Source organism: Hemitrygon akajei, chromosome 30 (assembly GCF_048418815.1).
Source record: "Hemitrygon akajei chromosome 30, sHemAka1.3, whole genome shotgun sequence".
Lineage (NCBI taxonomy): Eukaryota > Metazoa > Chordata > Chondrichthyes > Myliobatiformes > Dasyatidae > Hemitrygon > Hemitrygon akajei.
Window position 1 is genome coordinate 22,131,705 of NC_133153.1, and position 8,272 is coordinate 22,139,976.

Here is an 8,272-nt window from a genome sequence, read left to right on the forward strand (position 1 = left end):
CCATGGACTCCGGCTATCCTTCTCACTACATCAGTAAAGTAGCCAGCATGATCAAAGACCCCACCCAGCCCAGCCACTTTCTCTTCTTTCCTCCTCCAGGAGGGTAGACACATTAGCCTCAAAGCATGTAGCACAGGCCCAAGGGTATTTCTAATTGGCCTCAGCCTGAGACATTGGCTGTTCATTCCTCTCCATGGATGCTGCCTGACCTGCTGAGTTACTCCAGCATTTTGTGTTTGTTGCTCTGGTTTCTACTCCACTGTTATATGACTATTAAATGGCTCCCTAGTATGATAAGACGGATTCTTGATGGATTCATTATCCACAAACTACCACGTTATGATCTTGCGCCTTCTTGTTTACCCGCACTGCATTTTTTGGGCGTCTCAGCAGCAAAGCACTTGCTTGAAGCCCTGTGTACTTCGAAATTCAATTCCGGCGGCGTACCGCAAGGATTCACAGTACGTCCTCCCTGTGGAAGGTGTGGGTTTTCTCTGGGGTCTTCTGGTTTCCTCCCACAAATAAATATGATTGTAGACACTACAAATGGAAGCACATTGAACATAATACAGCACAGGACCAGGACTTCAGACCACAAGGTATGTGCTGAACATAATGCCAAATTAAACTAAATATGTACATGATCCATATCTCTCCATTTCCTCAATATTTATGCGTCCACCAGCCTTTTAAATGCCAGACCAGGCTGGGGCGAGGTAAGTATGCGGTAAGTTTCTTCTTCCTCTTTTTTTTTCATTCCTTGTCTGTTTGGGCAAGGTTAGTGCAGTGAGAATGGCTCCAGGGGCAGTGTGAGATGTGGGAATTTTGGGGGCCCTCCAGCCTCCCAGATATCCACACCTGCTTCAGATGCTCCTCAGAGAACGTGTTGAGGAACTGGAGCTGCAGCTTGATAAACCTCAGCTCATAGGAGAGCCTGAGGAAGTGACAGACAGGAGCTACGGGGAGGTCGTCACCCCTAGGTTGCTGGAGGCAGGTAACCTGGGTGACTGTCAGGAGAAGGAAGGGAAATGGGTAGCTAGTGCAGAGTACCCCTGTGGCTAATCCCCTCAATAACTTTGGATACTGTTGAAGGGGACTGGGTCTCTGACACTAAGTCTGGCATGTGGCTCAGAAGCGAACAGAGGCAACGAGGACTGCAGTGGTGATGGGAGATTCTATAGTCAGAATAGAGATGAGATTCTGTGGGCACGATAGAGATACCCGGATGTTATGTTGCCTCTCATGTGCCAGGGTCAGGGATGTCTCAGATCAGGCCCATGGCATTCTCAAGGGGGAGAGGGAGCAGCCAGACGTCTTGGTACCTGTTGGCACCAATGACATAGGTAGGGAAGGTGAGGAGGTCCTGAAAGATATTAGGGAGCTAGGTAGAAAAGCAGGACCTCCAGGGTAGTAACCGCTGGATTGTTGGCATGCCATGCACTAGCGAGGGTTAGAATAGGGATCTCTTCTGGGAAGGTATGACTTTTACAAAAGGGATGGGTTACACCAGAACCCGAGGGCAACCAATATCTTTATGGGCAGAGTTGCCAGAGCTGTTCGGGAGGGTTTAAACTAATTTGGCAGGGGGATGGGAACTGGAGTGATATTGCTGAATATGGGTAGTTGGTTTACAAACAAAGGCCATGTGCAGAGAGACTACAAGCAAGGAGAGGCATGTGATAGGGCAAAATTGCGGTCAACAGTATAAGTTGCAATATAAAAAGGGGAATAAATCAAAAATGGTGAATACAGGACTGAAGATGAAATATTTGAATGCATGCAGTATATGGAATAAGGTAACTGAACTTGTAGCAGATACAGATTGGCATGTGAGCATCACTGAATCGTAACTGAATGAAGATTATAGCTGGGAGCTTAACATGCAAGGACACACACAGTATCAAAATTACTGGCAGGTAGGCAGAGGGTGTAGGGTGGCTCTCAATAAAAATTGAAATCAAATCATAAGAAAGAGGTCACATAAGATTGGAAGGTGCAGACTTGTTATGGGTAAAGCAAAGGAACTGCAAAGGAAATAACAGCCTGATGGGACCCCCAAACAGTAGTAAGGACATGGTCTACAAATTACATTCAAAGATAGAAAATGCATGTCAAAAGGGCAATGTTTCGATAGTCCTGGGGAAGTTAAATATGCAGGTAGGTTGTGAAAATCAGGTTGGAGCTGGATCCGGAAAGGAGGGGTTTCTAGAATGCCTACAAGATGGCTTTTCAACAACACACACAAAATGCTGGAAGAACTCAGCAGGACAGGCAGCATCTATGGAAAAAAGTTAAGTCGACATTTTGGGCCAAAACTCTGGCAGGACTGGAGAAAAAAAGCTGAGGAGTGGATTTAAAAGGTGGGGGGAGAGAAGGGAGAACCACCAGGTGATGGGTGAAACCTGAAGGGGGAGGGATAAAGTAAAGAGCTGGGAAGTTGATTGGTGAAAGAGACAGAAGGCCATAGTAGAAAGAAAAGGGGCTGGCTGCCAGTGACTAGTCTGTGTTGGAACCAATTATTTTTACATTATAGGTTAATGATTTGGATGATGGAATTGATGGCTTGGTGGCCAAGTTCGTAGATGATGTGAAGATAGGTGGAGGGAGGGGTAGTTTTGAGGAAGCATAGAGACTAAAAAGGACTTAGACAAATTAGGAGAATGGGCAAAGAAGTGGCAGATGGAATACAGTGTCAGAAATTGTATGGTCATCCAGTTTGGTAGAAGTAAAAGAGTAGACTCAATGGAGAAAAAAATCATACATCTGAGGTGCAAAGGGACATGGGAGTCCTCATGTACGCTTCTGTAAAGGTAAATTTCCAAGTTGAGTCGGTGGTGATGAAGGCAAATATGGTACAGCATTCATTTCGAGAGGAGAAGAATATAAAAGCAAGGATGTAATGTTGAGGCTTTATAAAAACCTGGTGAGGCCTCATTTGGAGTATTGTGAGCAGTTTTGGGCCACTTATCGAAGAAAGGATGTGCTGACATTGGAGAGGGTACAAAGGAGGTTCACGAAAATGATTCTGGGATTCAAAGGCTTGTCATTTGAGGAGTGTTTGATGGCTCTGGGCCTATACTCACTGAAAATCAGAAGAATGAGAGGGGGACTTCATTGAAACCTATCAAATATTGTAAGGCCTCAATAGAGTGGAAGGGGAGAGGATGCTCCCAATGGTGGGGGATTCAAAGACCAGAGGACACAGCCTCAAAATAGAGGGATGTCTATTTAGAAAGGAGAGGAGTAATTTCTTAAGCTAGAGAGGTGAATCTGCAGAAGATGTTGCCACAGGTGGCTGTGGATTCCAAGTCATTTGGTATGTTTAAGTTAGCGGTTGATACATTCTTGACCAGTCCAATAATCCAATAACTAAACATACAATATGAATGTGGTTTGTGCTGCCTTTATGGCAGTTATTTAGTTTATAATATTTTCACTTAGTAATTCGTTTGTTAGCATTTTTAGTTAAAGTTAGGATTGTTTAAGTAAATTCATTTGTCTGTAATATATCGCGGCTGCAATGACGTCACATCCGGTTTCGCCACGTCTTGTGGGAAAATACCGGTTTGGGATAAACGCAAGGGTGGGGGTCGCTCACATGTGGCAGTTCAGCGCCAGTAAGGTTGTTCTCTACGCACCAAAGACACAGTGAAAGCAACGCTGTAAGTCATTAGATAATCGATATGTTGAGTTAAAATGTTAACGCTGATTCTGTTAAAAGTAACGACGGTCGATAAGGTTTATGTTTTCGTTAGTTAAAGAGTCGGGATAGTTTGTGTTGAAGTGTATTTAAAGCAGTCAATGGAGCAGGTAGATTCTGACTGTATGCTGCACTTTAATGTAATGTAGTTATTGTAGTTTTACCTTTGCAAGTATTCACGATGTAAATGTGATATTTTGAAGGAAACAAACACTGTACCAATCTTGTATTGTTTTATCAACAGTTTTCACCATACGTTAATGTGAAGAGTGAACAGTAAATGGTTAATCTTACTGCGACCTTGTTTTCATTGACTCCGGTTTACCTCGACGTTTAACTCGGCATTCCGTTACACCCGAGCGAGAACGTTACATGGTTTCAATTTCATAAATTTCTTGGACTGAGTAAATTTATCCTATCAAGTCCTATTATATCTAATTTTTTCTTCCAACCTTCCAGAATTGATCAAACTTTTTTTGTATGGAGAACAAAGGGAATAACATGTTTTCGTGACTTATTCATGGATAACTGTCTTACGTCTTTTGAACAGTTGTCTAATAAATATAGTTTGCCTAGATCACATTTTTTCAGATATTTACAGATTAGAAACATTTTGAATATTATGTCACCTACTTTTCCGGCATCACATCAAACTGAAATTACAGAAAATTTTTTAGGTTTATACCCCTATCAGAAGAGTTTAATAGCAATAATTTATGATCTGATTACGAAAATACATCTAGCTACATCTGATAAAATTAAGAATGAATGGGAAAGAGAACTTCAGGTATCTTTACCTATAGAGAATGAAAGAAAATTCTCCAACTAGTTAACACTTCTCCAATGTGTGCTAGACATGCTTTGATATAATTTAATGTCCAAGGATAAGTTAGCTCATTTTTATTGCCATATAACTCCTTTCTGTGACAGATGTAAGTGTGAGGTAGCTTCCTTGACACATATGTTCTGGTCTTGTCCCCTTTCGGAAAAATATTGGAAAGATATTTTTGATATTATTTCAGCAGTTTTGCATATTGATTTACAACCTCACCCAATTACTGAAATTTTTGGATTACCAGTGATGGACTCTAGTCAATTATCCTGTTCAGCTTGCCGTTTGATTGCATTTGCTACTTTAATAGCCAGGAGATCTATTTTATTTAAATGGAAGATTCTAATCCCCCTACTACATTTCAATGGTTTTCCCAAACTATAACATGTTTAAACTTGGAAAAAATTAGGAGTGGCACTATCAACCCTTCGGATAAATCTGAAGAAACTTGGAGACCATCTATTCAACATTTTTGTATGATGTAAGCTGACCTTTTCCGAGTCCTTCTCAATAACTTTTTGTTTGTGTGTTGAGGAGTGGAGTTAATGAAAAATAACGATTTTAACCGATGAAACAAGGCAGCCCAGGTTTTGTTTTGTTTTGTTTTTATTCTGGGTTTTTTTTTGTTAGTTTAGGGGGATTTTTTCCTCTTGTAAAAATCTTTTTTCTTTGAATCTTTCTCATGTTTACTTACTAAGAGATTGTGAGGCTTAGATTACACACGTTACCTCGGAGTCTGTTTAACTGTTATTAATGTAATCCCGATCTCTTTGTATCACTATCATTGTTAGGTTTATCTATTTGAAACTTAATAAAAAAGATTGATAAAGAAAGATTATTGACTAGTCAGGTCATAAAGTGATATGAGGAGAAGGCAGGAGATTGGGGCAGAGGAGGGAAATGGATCAGCCATGATGAAATGGCGGAGCAAACTTGATGGGCCAAATTACCCAATTCTGCTGTTATGTCTCATTGTCTTATGTTTAGCAGGTTTTTAATAATAATATCATGAATTGATACACTTCCTTTGTTTGTGTTTATATCTCATAGTTTATGGCCTGTGTCTCTTTATAATTGAGATACAGTGTAGTGACTAGTAGTCCCAGCTTTCAGCACCTCTGGATTACATAAATGCAACGTACAGTGAAATTTCAAACAAAGTTACAGTATGGGTTTCTCCCTGAATTAGTAAAAGATTTCTCCCAAGCAAGTACTGCCACCTGCTTTGGATTTTTAGAAGGAGCTTGATATGGTCCCAGATAGGATGTCAATCAATTAGGCTTGATCACATAGAAATGGAGGTAATCTCATTTAATAAATTGGGTATTGAGAATTGACGGTTTTATGCACAATTTGAAAGGCAGAAAAATGTTACACCTGGGTGAATCCCCACAGCATCCAATGACCCTGTGACCTTTGTCTTGGAAGCTGATGTCAGAACATCCATGAAGGGGGCTACGGGCCCCAATGGTGTACTTGGCCAGGTATTGAAAACCCCTGCCAATCAACTGGCCCGAGTGTTCAAGCACATTTTCAACCTCCCATTGCTCTGGTTTGAAGTAGAGTCATAGTGGGATATATATCAGTTGTGGATATGGGTGAGGTACTGGCAGATAGAGTTTAATTAAGCTAAATATGAGGTGTTGCTCTTTGGGAGATCAAATGTAAAGGAACAATATACGATTAAGGGCAGGATCCTTAACGGTGCTGATGTAGAGGTATCTTACCGTCCAGGTCCTTAGCTCCATGAAAGTTGATAGGGTGGTTCAGAAGGTATATGACTTACTTGTATTTATTAGTTAAAGTATGGAACTCAAAGATCAGAAAGTTATAAAAGCTTTATGAAACTCTGGTTGGGCCACCTCTAGAGTATATTACATTCCATTATGGTCACAGCATAACAGGAAGGATGTTGAGGTTTCGAACAGGGTGCAGAAGAGGTTTACCAAGATGCCATTTGAATTAGAGGACAATTGCTTTAAGGCAAGGTTGGGCAAACTCGACTTGTTTTCTCTGGAATGGTGGAAGCTGATGGAAAACCTGATATAAGTTTATAAGATTACAAGAGGCATAAGCAGATAGTCCTAGGATTTAAATGCCTGATACATGAGGGCAAGCAGTTGAAGGAGGAAAGCTCATTGGTTTTGTGCAGTAAGTGGTGGTTGGCTAGAATCCGGTGGCAGATATGGTGGTGAGAGATGCAATAGAGGTGTTTAAGAGTCTCTTAGTTAATTCAAAACAACATTGTGGGGCATATAGACTGTTCCTGCACTGCTTTATGAATAAGATGAGGAGAAATTTCTTCACTCACAGATGGTGAACCTTTGGAAAGTTCTGCCCTACAGACATCTCTAAATAAACTACATAGTATCAGCCATGATAATGAATGATAGAGCAAGCTCCAAGGCCTACTTTCCTTCCAAGTTCACATATTCCTTTGCTGAGAGGTCCAAAAGATTGGCTTTTTTCAGCTTTCTAGTTTATGTAATAATTTGTCTTTGACCCCTGTTTCCATCCAATGGGTCAGTGTGGATATGGTGGAGGATTACAAATACCTGGGGATACAAATTGACAATAAACTGGACTGGTCAAAGAACACTGAGGCTGTCTACAAGAAGGGTCAGAGCCGTCTCTACTTCCTGAGAAGACTGAGGTCCTTCAACATCTGCCGGACGATGCTGAGGATGTTCTACGAGTCTGTGGTGGCCAGTGCTATCATGTTTGCTGTTGTGTGCTGGGGCAGCAGGCTGAGGGTAGCAGACACCAACAGAATCAACAAACTCATTCGTAAGGCCAGTGATGTTGTGGGGGTGGAACTGAACTCTCTGATGGTGGTGTCTGAAAAGAGGATGCTGTCCAAGTTGCATTCTATCTTGGACAATGTCTCCCATCCACTCCATAATGTACTGGTTCGGCACAGGAGTACATTCAGCCAGAGACTCATTCCACCGAGATGCAACACTGAGCATTATAGGAAGTCATTCCTGCCTGTGGCCATCAAACTTTACAACTCCTCCCTAGGAGTGTCAGACACCCTGAGCCAATAGGCTGGTCCTGGACTTATTCCCACTTGTCGTAATTTACTTATTATTATTTAATTACTTATGGTTTTATATTGCTATATCTCTACACTATTCTTGGTTGGTGCGACTGTAACGAAACCCAATTTCGCTCGGGATCAATAAAGTGTGTCTGTCTGTCTGTTGAGAAAACATGAATGTTTATTTTCTGTTTAGGTTAATTTTATGTTGATTAAAATTCAGTGGGTGGGAAAGAATGTAAATTCAGTACCTCAGTTTTTATTTAGGATCATTTCTCAGGGTACATAATTAATTAACCCACTTAACATTTATACTGTCGTTTGCCGTAAAAATGCATACATACAGCATGCTTTAATGTGCCAGTGAAGTAACAGGGTGGGATTTATTATTATTATGGAATCTTATTTATAGGGCTCAACGTGGGCATATGCTTTGTGAAAGTGAGATAGTTTCTTTTTCGCCGCTATTGAAAAAAATAACTAGCCAAACTCTTTCTCAATACTTTCACTGATGCAATGTCACTCCAGGGCAGGCAGATTGAACATCACGTTAACAAAATGACAGAGCAGCTTTACCCTCAAATCGTACAGCGCAGACTCCCGGGCTATGATGCTATTGGTCCAGATCGGAAGTTGTGCGGCTCTGCTTCGACACATATGATTGGCGGGGTATCCTCCACGTGAGCGCAAACCATCCAAT

General features: G+C 41.2%; 1 protein-coding gene across 1 annotated transcript in view; it reads right to left on the bottom strand.

The window, feature by feature from the left end:
* Positions 1-8,252, bottom strand: part of LOC140718855 (cation channel sperm-associated protein 2-like) — a 57,206-nt gene extending 48,954 nt beyond the window's left edge. The window contains exon 1 of the mRNA XM_073033090.1: positions 8,149-8,252. The gene's annotated coding sequence lies outside the window, so the exon portion shown is untranslated. The remainder of the gene's footprint in view (positions 1-8,148) is intronic.
* Positions 8,253-8,272: the final 20 nt, after the last annotated feature.